Source organism: Zonotrichia albicollis, chromosome 3 (assembly GCF_047830755.1).
Source record: "Zonotrichia albicollis isolate bZonAlb1 chromosome 3, bZonAlb1.hap1, whole genome shotgun sequence".
NCBI classification, from domain to species: Eukaryota; Metazoa; Chordata; class Aves; order Passeriformes; family Passerellidae; genus Zonotrichia; species Zonotrichia albicollis.
Window position 1 is genome coordinate 40,308,685 of NC_133821.1, and position 12,454 is coordinate 40,321,138.

The window sequence follows — 12,454 nt, forward strand, 5'->3', positions numbered from 1 at the left end:
CATGAAGGAAGGAAGCGATTTCTGTTAAAGAAACAAGTTAACTTTTTAAGTAAAAGCACAGAAATTTAATGTAAATTGACTAAGCCAAAAAATAGGTTTCCAGCAAAATTCTGGAATAGTCTTTCTATAGCAAGAATTGGGACAAAATGAATAATTTTAAGAAGCAGTTAAATCATGCTTTTGAAAGGGTAGATAATGAAGTTACCAATAATCATTGAAAGCCAGATTTGCTGATCTGGGAATTTTTTCTGACAACTTTCTGACAGTTTATCAGATGCTTATCTTCAAGGGATAACATCCAAGGTTACTCAGACCTGGAATGGAAACCAATTTTTCTTAGTAAGACAGCATGAGCCTTCTGTGCATTCCTGATTGAGACAAAAATGTGGAGGCAAGAGCAGCGATTATCTCACTCCATTCTCCATCTGGGTTCATTGCCCTGTTGCACTCTGCTTTGATTGCTTCAGTGCTAAATCTGATACCTGTGGACATTCATTCTAAAACTATTGTGACAGGTGCCTGCTTCTCTACAAACCTCTTTGAGAAATACTTGAGAGGCTAGCAAAGACCTTTCCTTCAAGAACTGCAAGGACTTTAAAAGCTGCTCATTTTATAAGAGCTCTTATTTCAGTGATAACTAAAGAAAAAATTGAACATTAAAAAACCAGGTATTTCTTTGGCCATTTTCTTTATATTTACTTTGGACTTGAAAACATGGAGATATGACAGAGCAAGAAAAATCAAGTTAAGAAGATACTCAGAAATTAAATTATCAACCTTGATCGTAACTAAGATATCAAGGAATAAAGTTCTGGTAATCTTCTACATCATGCGTTATATGCTGTCAGTAGTATAAATATATGTGTCTTTTCATATTCTGACAATATCCCCATGCTGACATATTAATATTTTAATAGTTTCCTAAAAATTTTTTCTCAGACACATTTTCAATTCACCAAGAACAAAAGGCAAGTTTACATATTTATATGGTCAGCAACCAGACTTTTCAGATATTTTATTGAAATAGATCAGATACCTTTAATGTGGTTCAGGGATGGTCATATCCTACAAAATGCACAAGGTCCAGTAATTTGTAATGTAACACCTAATATTAAAATCTCAGCAAAGTACAGCACTATGTTGTATTGTGCTTTCACTTCATGAAAATATGGTTCAGTTAGGGACCCTAGACTGCCAAAAATTGGTCTTTAAATCAGTCTGATTAGAAGTCATTTACAAGGCTCAGTTCCACTTTCAGAGTCAGCTGGAACCTTAGCACTGACTGCAGTGAGAGTACAATCTATCAGCAAGTCAATATTAAAAAGCAAGTAACTAAAGCACGGTTTGTTGCATGCAATATTCGGTTTAAAGAATGGAGAACAGAATGTGAAAGAAGTGAGAACAAGATGTGTGTGCAAAAGTGTAAGAGAGATAGAGATATAATTACAGATAGGAAAAACTGTAGGATTCTGAAAGTGATATTAATGAGAGAAATGCAAAGAGAATCTTCATATTTTACCAGTGGAAAAATACAGTGATTTTGTAATGGTGGATGTTGAAACCCCATCATCACCAAGTGGATTTGAGATAAAACACCTCCACACAGAGGATAATCTCTCAGTTGTGTCAGGCTGGGGGATGGTGCAGATTCTCTATTCAATACTTCAGCTCCTGCATTCTGCCATTCTGTCTATCAGATACATTCACTTCCCTCTTTTGTGAGACATGTAATCATTCCATTGTACTATGCACTGCTAATCTCTTGATGCAATTACTGAAATCTGTGAAATCACTTTTTATGCAGTTTACATTTCAAATGTCTTCAAGGTAGATTTGTATAAATCTTTTTCCCTTGTATGAAATGTATCAAAAAACAAGATGCAGTCACAAAATGTTCCCTTTACTGGATGACTGTACACGTTCATTTGCTTTTTATCTTTCTGAAGACAAACGTATCATCACATTCTCCCAGGAACTCATAGTGAAAAACTTGAAATACTTTCTTTGCATTTTTATGAAAGTTATGATAACATTCCTATGATTAAAGCACGGCTCTGCCTTATAGAATAGATGAAATAAAATGTTCCTCATACTTAGCAATATGTATTAGTAGGCATGAATAAATGATCTCAACAACTTGCACTATAGGAGTCATGCAGCAGCTTGTCCCATTGTTGTATCCATACCTAAGCGGGAGCCTAGCAAAGGGAGGATTTCATATAAGCCTATTACGTCTGAAGTTTATTGATTTTACACAAAAGCCCTCCTCCAAACAAACAAAAAAAAACCCCCCAGCACTGTTACACTATTTTCACTTCCTCTTAGGCACATACTGAGAGCAAAACAGACAAAACACCTTTTGGACATGAATTGTTAACTTTTGTGAAGATGCCCATGGGTGATGGTATCGCAGACTTCTTTGAAGTTTTTTGTATGCACACCTTTCAAATACTTTAGACTCTTCCCCAAAATGCCTTGAAGAAAAGCCAGTCCTACTGAGAAAGAGAGAAACTACGACTCTTTTGCATTGTGTTCTCACTGACTCTCTGTACTGGTTTAGGGCAAATTTGTTAAAGAATCTGCAAAGGAGGGCCCCTCCAGAAAGCGAAACCCACACGGCCCCTCCCCCCAACCGGTTCGGGAAAAAATTCCTCGGAGAGAGGTGGAAGGAACCTGTTTATTTGACTGGCCCCGCACCCCCCAGCACACAAAATGAACAATACCCGATGACACCGCTCTGAGAAAGATGGCAAAATCAGAAAGTCTCTTTCGGGGGTGGTTGCTCTGTTCTCAGTCCCTCCGGCGCTGGGCCAGCCGCTGCAGCCGAACCCTTGGTGTTCCTGGGTCCCAGTCCGGAGCAGGTTCGAGATGGTCACAGGAACAGGAGAGGAGAAACAGTCCAGGAAGCAATGTGGACTGTTTAGCTAGAACTAGCTAATAAGCAGAGGCAGAAAGCAGAGCAGAAGCAAGAGCAGAAAAAGAGAGCAAGCAAAAGCAGCAAGCAAAAGCAGCAAGCCTAAAGCTGGAAGTAAAAAAAACAGCTCTGTGCACTGCTTGTCTCTGTGTCCTGATAAGAGAAACCCAAACAAAACTTCCACTCTTCAGTGCCGGTCTTAAAGGCACAGAACAGATGAATGGGGATATACAAGCATCGTAACGTCATCCCAGGACATTCCACCCCTTATCCCCATATCATCAACATACTACAACACATCATGCATTATTCATACAAAATTTCTATCTGTTCCCCCAAAATTACAAGCAATACCCATCATGCCTTCATCACATCCCCACACTGGACCACTGAATCCAGGCCCTATATTACAGAGCTGCAGGATTCCCCCTTTTCACTTTAGTCACTTAAAGCTCCATCTATCACTTGCTCAGACCTTCGACACTTACACATTTCCTTCTCCATCTTCCACTTGCCCAGACCTTCAACTCTTACACATTTCCTTCTATCTCATGTCTGTATGGTTTAATGTACAGACAATGGCAGTAACATCCAATGAACAGTGATATTGCACATCATTCTTACCCCACAATCAGATCTCCCTGAGGTACACATTGTGTTGTTCCATCTCTTTGCATTATCCACCACGTGCAACCTGGTCCCTGAGCAAAGACAACCCCACGAATGGGTTTGTCTGTACTCGAGGCAGAATTGATCCACACAGTCTTCCCTAACAAACCTCTGATATGTACCACTGGGACTTTGTCCCCTTCTATTACATTCAGGGACTCAGACTGGGCAGGACCTGCTCGGTTGGTGGAACCTCGGGTGTTAACTAACCAGGTGGCTTTTGCCAGATGCTGCTCCCAATTCTTGAAAGATCCCCCACCCAAAGCTTTCAACTGGGTTTTTAGTAGTCCATTGTACCTCTCCACTTTCCCTGCAGCTGGTGCATGGCAGGGAATATGGTACACCCACTCAATGCCATGTTCCCTAGCCCAGGTGTTGATAAGGCTGTTCTTGAAATGAGTCCCATTGTCTGACTCGATCCTCTCAGGGGTGCCATGTCTCCACAGAACTTGCTTTTCCAGGCCCAGGATGGTGTTCCGGGCTGTAGCATGAGACACAGGGTAGGTTTCCAACCATCCAGTGGTGGCCTCCACCATGGTCAGCACGTAGCGCTTGCCCTGGCGTGTCTGGGGCAGTGTGATGTAGTCAATCTGCCAGGCCTCCCCATACTTGTACTTGGACCACCGCCCACCGTACCAGAGGGGCTTCAGTAGCTTGGCCTGCTTGATGGCAGCACACGTCTCACAGTCATGGATAACCTGAGAAATACTGTCCATGGTTAGATCCACCCCTCGGTCTCGTGCCCACTTATAGGTGGCATCTCTGCCCTGGTGGCCTGAGGCATCATGGGCCCATCGAGCTAGGAATAACTCTCCCTTATGTTCCCAATCTAGGTCTATTTTGGACACCCCTATCTTTGCAGCTTGGTCTACCTGCTCATTGTTTTGGTGCTCCTCGGTGGCCCTACTCTTGGGTACATGGGCATCTACATGGCGGACTTTCACAGGTAGCCTCCCTACCCTGGTAGCAATGTTTTTCCATTCACCAGCAGCCCAAATTGGTTTCCCTCTACGCTGCCAGTTAGCCTTTTTCCACCTCTCCAGCCATCCCCACAGAGCATTGGCTACCATCCATGAATCAGTGTAGAGGTAGAGCTTTGGCCACTTCTCTCTCTCAGCAATGTCTAGGGCCAGTTGAACAGCTTTGAGTTCAGCAAATTGGCTTGATCCACCTTCTCCTTCGGTAGCTTGTGCAACCTGTCGTGTGGGGCTCCATACAGCTGCTTTCCACTTCCAGTTCATCCCTACGATGCGACAGGAACCGTCAGGGAAAAGAGCGTAGCGTGTTTCCTCTGGGGGCAGTTGGTTATAGGGAGGAGCCTCTTCAGCACGTGTCACTGGTTCTTGTTCCTCTTCATCTGTGACACCAAAAGTCTCACCTTCGGGCCAATTTGTAATGACCTCCAAAATCCCAGGGCGATTCAGTTTACCTATACGGGCGCGCTGAGTGATGAGAGCAATCCACTTGCTCCATGTAGCACTGGTGGCATGGTGAGTGGAAGGAACCTTGCCTTTGAACATCCACCCCAGCACCGGTAGTCGGGGTGCCAGGAGGAGTTGTGCTTCAGTGCCTATTACCTCCGAAGCAGCCTGGACTCCTTCATAGGCAGCCAGGATTTCTTTCTCTGTTGGAGTATAGTTGGCTTCAGCCCCTCTGTAGCTTCGACTCCAAAATCCCAGTGGTCGACCCCGAGTCTCCTCAGGCACCTTCTGCCAAAGGCTCCAGGACAAGCCATGGTTCCCGGCTGCAGAGTAGAGCACATTCTTCACCTCTGGTCCTGTCCTGACTGGGCCAAGGGCTACTGCATGAGCAATCTCCTGCTTGATCTGGACAAAGGCCTGTTGCTGCTCAGGGCCCCACTGGAAATTGTTCTTCTTGCGGGTGACCAGGTAGAGAGGGCTCACGATCTGACTGTACTCAGGAATATGCATCCTCCAAAAACCTATTGCACCCAAGAAAGCTTGTGTCTCTTTCTTATTGGTGGGTGGAGACATTGCTGTGATCTTGTTGATGACATCTGTAGGAATCTGACGCCGTCCATCTTGCCACTTCACTCCCAGGAATTGAATCTCACGAGCTGGTCCCTTTACTTTGCTCTTTTTAATGGCGAAACCAGCTCCCAGGAGGATCTGGATAATTTCCTTCCCTTTCTCGAACACTTCCGCAGCTGTGTTCCCCCACACAATGATGTCATCAATATACTGCAGATGTTCTGGAGCCTCACCCTTTTCCAGTGCAGTCTGGATCAGTCCATGGCAGATGGTGGGGCTGTGCTTCCACCCCTGGGGCAATCGGTTCCAGGTGTACTGCACTCCCCTCCATGTGAAGGCAAACTGAGGCCTGCATTCTGCTGCCAGAGGAATGGAGAAAAATGCATTGGCTATGTCTATAGTGGCGTACCACCTTGCTGCCTTGGACTCCAGCTCATACTGGAGCTCTAATATGTCTGGCACGGCAGCACTCAGTGGTGGAGTCACTTCATTCAATGCACGATAGTCCACAGTCAATCTCCATTCTCCTTCAGATTTTCGCACAGGCCAAATGGGGCTGTTGAAGGGTGAGTGGGTCTTGCTGACCACCCCTTGGCTCTCCAGCTCTCGGATCATCTTATGGATGGGGATCACAGCATCTCGAGTGGTTCTATACTGCCGTCGATGCACTATGGAAGTGGCAATTGACACTCGTTGCTCTTCTCCCGTCAGGCATCCTACTGCAGATGGATTCTCAGACAACCCAGGCAAGGTGTTCAATTGCTGGATGCCCTCTGTCTCTACAGCAGCTATTCCAAATGCCCATCTGAGTCCTTTTGGGTCTTTGAAGTACCCACTTCGAAGGTAGTCTATGCCCAAAATACATGGGGCCTCTGGGCCAGTCACAATAGGATGCTTCTTCCACTCATTTCCCGTTAGGTTCACATCAGCTTCCACCAAAGTGAAATCCTGGGATCCCCCTGTCACACCAGCAATAGAAACAGACTCTGTCCCCACATGTCTTGATGGGATTAACGTGCACTGCGCACCAGTATCGACCAAGGCTTTATACTCTTGTGATTCCGATGTGCCAGGCCAACGAATCCACACAGACCAGAAGACACGATTTTCCCTGGCCTCTACCTGGCTAGAGGCAGGGCCCCTCTAAGCCTGGTTATCATTATTTCCCTGGGTGTATGTTTTGGATGTTCCTTCGAGGGGATCAGACATGTCATCATCATCATACCTGGCCGTTCGGCTACGGGCAACTGGAGCTGCTTTCCTCCTGGTGGCTTCCTTCAGTTCACGCACCCCTCGTGCTAAAACAGCGGTAGGTTTCCTATCCCACCTTCTCATGTTTTCCCCACAATCACGCAGGTAAAACCACAGCTCAGCTCATGGGGTGTATCTTCTCTCACCATCTTGGAAACGTCTGCCTTGGATACCGGAACCTCGGATCTGTACTGCTGAAATTTGGAGAAGGTCTTCTTTAATCTCCTCTCTAAGCTTCTTATGGTTCTCCTCTATCTTATCCTCTAAGTTCTGCAGACGTGTTTCTACCGCTGCGATTCTGGCATGTGTCGGGCCATGTACAGCATCTGCATATGCTCGGAGCTTCCTTGCCATGTCAAGCACAGTCTCACCCCTCTCATCCCTCTTCATGATGGCTAAGGCAGAAGCATATTCTTGTGGCCCGAGTCGTACGAGCTTTCGCCACATCACAGACGTGCATGGTACTAAGTCTGGGTTCCTAGTTGTTACATCATCTGAGAAGATAATCTCAGCCACGGCCATTTCTCTCAGGCGTTGGATCCCTTGCTCTATTGTCTTCCACTGAGTCTGCTGCATATAGAGATCGTCTGCACACAGGTATCTTTCTGCCACACTTCTTAGGACCCGTTCCCAGAGGCTGTGAGAGTTATCCCCCCTCATCATTCCTTGGTCTATGACAGTATCCTGTGACAGGGATCCCAAATGCCTGGCTTCAGTGCCATCCAAAACGGTAGCCTCGCCTGCAGCATCCCAGAGACGGACCAGCCAACTAATTATGGATTCATCAGACCTTCGAGTGTAATCCTTCCGTAGGCCACGAAGGTCCTTCAGGGAGAAGGACTCAGTATTGGCATCTGATCTTACACCTGCTGCTTTGACTCCTGACTTTACGTCAGGAGGCACTGAGGTTCCTTCTCCTGCATCATCATCATCATCATCGTCCACTGGTCGATTGGTCTTGGCTGTGCATTTCCCACTTCTAGTGCTGGTAGCAACAGCCATGGGTTTAGATGCTGGCTTCAAGCCTGGAGTGTTAGCTACAGCCTGAGTCACCGGGACAGTTGCTGATTTATCTCCCTGCCCCCCTGCCTCTGTCTGCTGCCCTAGAGTATCTAGCAGTGTGCGATAAGCATATGCCAGGGCCCAGCTCACTGCAATGACCTTCCTCTCCTTAGGCTCATCCTGGTACTTCTCTTTCAGATATTTCCCCACCTCAGCTGGGTTCTGAATTTGTTCATGGGGAAAATCCCACACTATAGGGTCAGAGAATTCCTTCAGGATTTGGCCCATATCCTCCCATTTCCCACACCACTTAGGATTTTCCACACCAGGGTTTACTCCTGAGTCAGGGGTCTCATCAGCCCGTCTAGAAATCTCAGCCCTCATTCTAGAGAAGCAGCAGGCTGTATAGAGGAAGGTTACCAGATTGAATACCAGGAAGATGGTTTCTAAAACATTGAGGGGAAACTGAACATCCTTCACTAGTGATGCAACTGATTCATAGGAGAAGGAGGAAAGCAGAGGCTGAAAAACCTCATTCCCTCCTGCTCCTTCTGCAACAAACTGGATGCATAACCATAGCCATGAACCATTCATATCTGGAGCAGACCCCAGCATGTTTATAAACTTCTTGCACATTATTGCCACCAAACCCAGCAGGATAGCTATTCTGGTCACAGCCCCTCTGATGTAAAAACTACCTATTAGGGGCAATACTAAAGCTATTTCTGGATAGGAAAATAAGCCTAGGGACCAGAGAGGTATTAAAATCTCAAAAAACCCTAGGGACCAGAAATGCATGCAAACCTTCACCCCAACAGACATTATGAATCCAAAAAGCATGGCTATTAGCTGATTTAAACGAACACAGAGTAATAGCAGCCAAAATGCAGTCAAAACAGGGTTTTTCCACTCTCTCTCTTGCCCCACATTGGGCGCCAAAGATTTGTACTGGGCAAATTTGTTAAAGAATCTGCAAAGGAGGGCCCCTCCAGAAAGCGAAACCCACACGGCCCCTCCCCCCAACCGGTTCGGGAAAAAATTCCTCGGAGAGAGGTGGAAGGAACCTGTTTATTTGACTGGCCCCGCACCCCCCAGCACACAAAATGAACAATACCCGATGACACCGCTCTGAGAAAGATGGCAAAATCAGAAAGTCTCTTTCGGGGGTGGTTGCTCTGTTCTCAGTCCCTCCGGCGCTGGGCCAGCCGCTGCAGCCGAACCCTTGGTGTTCCCGGGTCCCAGTCCGGAGCAGGTTCGAGATGGTCACAGGAACAGGAGAGGAGAAACAGTCCAGGAAGCAATGTGGACTGTTTAGCTAGAACTAGCTAATAAGCAGAGGCAGAAAGCAGAGCAGAAGCAAGAGCAGAAAAAGAGAGCAAGCAAAAGCAGCAAGCAAAAGCAGCAAGCCTAAAGCTGGAAGTAAAAAAAACAGCTCTGTGCACTGCTTGTCTCTGTGTCCTGATAAGAGAAACCCAAACAAAACTTCCACTCTTCAGTGCCGGTCTTAAAGGCACAGAACAGATGAATGGGGATATACAAGCATCATAACGTCACCCCAGGACACTCTCCTGAGAAGCAATTGAGTTCTGAATGTTTGGTCTTGCACAACTTTCCTAATAAGAGAATTACCACACATCTGAACTAGATCTCAGACAGCCTAACTACAGCTCTGTCTGAGCCAAAACCTCCTCCTCCTCAGGCTTCACAAAGCTCTTGAGTGGAGCTGTGTCATAGATTCCATTACAGAGATGGACAGAAAGTGAATTTATTCCCACTTGTGATTTCTGTAGACTCAAAGGAATGGATGATGAGGATAAGGCAAATGTGGACCTTGAAGAGTTTCATCCTTCCAACAATATGCTTATCATGCATTACATGATGTGGTATTTTAGAGGTTTTCTACTACATATCGGTTTCTAAATATCTCATTCTAGGTTGTTATTTCCTTGATGATTTCTGGATGGTGATCTTCCCCTTTTGGGGGATCCAGACCCTAGCAGTATTAAAAATTACTTAATGTTTGTCTCAGATGCTTAGGTTACAGCACAAAACGAATAAACTACCAATACAACAAAAGCCATCACTCGTGTTTTTCTTCTGTTTCTGGATCTCAACTGAATAAAAAGCTACTATGTCTACATAGTGGACATCTAATAGATGTGTACAAGGTGCAAAATCTTACATCTCACCTGGTATATTGAATTGTCCGCAATGTTCTACTTTCAAAGAGTCCTGACTATTTGCTGCAAGTGTAAAACGCACTTACTTATCCCAGTCCCTATGAAGGAAATTCTGAGCTTTTGATGGGACCTGTGCTATTCAGACATATAATTTTTGCCCTTACAAATTTTTCTTTAAAAACTTTAAACCAAGCAACCTAGGAAAGTTTCAAAACAGTCATTTCAAACAAAGCTTCCATAACTAATATGAGATATTGCAGAAAATTATAGCCATATTTTAAATCCCTCAACAATTTTTCACAGGAAACCCAGAAGAACAGTTGTAATTTAACTGACATATTTGATATGTTAGCAATGAATTTTTGCAAAAGGTATTAACTGATTTATGGTTTTAATCTGTGTACGGTGAGTGCTTTATGGAAATCGTACAAATTGTGGGCTACTGCTTAATGCATCTCTAACAATGATAAATTTAAAAAAAAAAATCAAACACATAAAACTCTACTCTGTTTCACCTTTTTGAATGAAAATTAGCCTGAGAATGAAAACAAAACCACTGAATCTTGGTGATATGATGAAAAGCAATCTTAAACAATCAAAAATTGCATTAACAGGCAGAAGCTATTTGTTTTTGCTGTTTTTTCTTGCTTTCTTATTATTCTTAGTATTCTTTTTTAGAAAGTTCAATGTGTCCTGTCAGTGTGACAAGTGCAAAACAGTTGACTAATCCAGAAATATCTTAATGAATCAAAATTAAAGGATAGTATTACCTATAAGTAGAAAAAAGTGTTTCCCGTGGTAAAGAAGTTCAAGTTTTGCTAAAGGAAAATTCTGGAGAGGCAGATATCACAGAGACAGATATCCTTGTCACAAAGATTTGTGACCAGAAAGTAAATTTTTTCAGCAGGTTTTAGTGGTTGTTTCAATGTTTAGTTAATGGTTATTCTCTAGGTAAAAACATTTTTGTGCAATTTTTCAGTGCATTTTGGGATTATCATGAATCAGCAATAACAGTCATGCACTGAAGTTACCAGAGCAAGTAGTTGCCACCAGGACCAGTAAGTATAAAGTCACCAAAATGCATCCTAAATACAGAAAGTTTCATCTCAGGAGAGTGAAAATTGCTTTAAACACAGGAAAGAAAGTGTGTGTCCCTCTTCCCACCTCTCCTCCAGATCTCTCACAGAATCATACAATAGCCAAGGGATATTCCATACCATAGAATGCCATGCCCAATAACTGGGCAGTTGCTAAGAAGGTCATGGTTTGGGTATGGGCTGGGAATTCGTCACTGGGTGGTGAGCAGTTGCACTGTCCATCATTTGTTCCCTTGGGTTTTGTTTTCACTCTCTCATTATTGTTATTGTTTTGTTACTGTTATTACCATTTTTGTTATTATTAGTTTCAGGTATTAAGTCATTCTCATCTCAGCCCATGAGGTCTGTCTTTTCTTTCTAATTCTCCTTCCCAGTGTGAGTGTAAGGGGAGTGAGTGATTGATTCTCTGGCACTCAGTTGACAGCAGGGGTTCAACCACAACAAACAGTAAAAACCCCAGGTACAAACCAAACCTAAAGGTTTTCAGTCCCAGTACACATGAAGAGGACCATAAGATACCTAAGTAGCCACAATAATGTTAAATTAAGGTGAAACTAGATTCAAATATTCCAGATTGTCCTTCTAAATAATGGAAATATTTTCACCATCTCTGCATTCAGTGTCTAAATGAGGCACAGAATAAAAAAAATCCTGTAGGATATAAGTAATAGAAAATAAAAGTGGAATATCTTATACTTTCATAGGTTTCATGAACAGCAGTGTGGACTTCTTTTGCAATTGTTTATGATATACATGACCAAACAATTCTTTACTGGTTGCAGATGGGTAGTGCAGCTGATTTCAGAGTACATAATCTTTGACAGCCCCTGTCACTGGATTATTGTCTGCTTTCTTCTGTCTTGGTGTCTGAGACCAAGGAGTCCACAAATCAGGGTTAGCTCACTGTGGCCCTAAGCAAGAACTATTAACTGTATGATGCCCTCGCTAGTCCTCATTCTTGAATGAAAAAGCATTGCATTACAGGGATTCAGAACCAGAAAATAGTTAAAGTAAAAAGCCTGATGGCTTTATCCTGCACCACAACATCTGTGTTTCCCCTTCCCTTGAAATGCCTGCTGCAGGCAAAGTAGCACAGGTTGGGTTTAATTGCTCCTGCTGTCTGCCATAAAATACATCATGCCATTTCTCCAGCTGAATAATGGAAGCAGAAGCATGATTGATAAAGAGATAAGCCAGGTTAATTGGCTTTATTTCAACAAACATCAATTAATTAAATTAAACACCAGAGGGAGGGCATCTGCTCACTCTAGTTCAGCCTGGAGATCTTTCTCCCCTCTCTCTGCTGATCATGAAAAGCCACAGGGCTCCCTGGAATAACTCCAGGAAGGC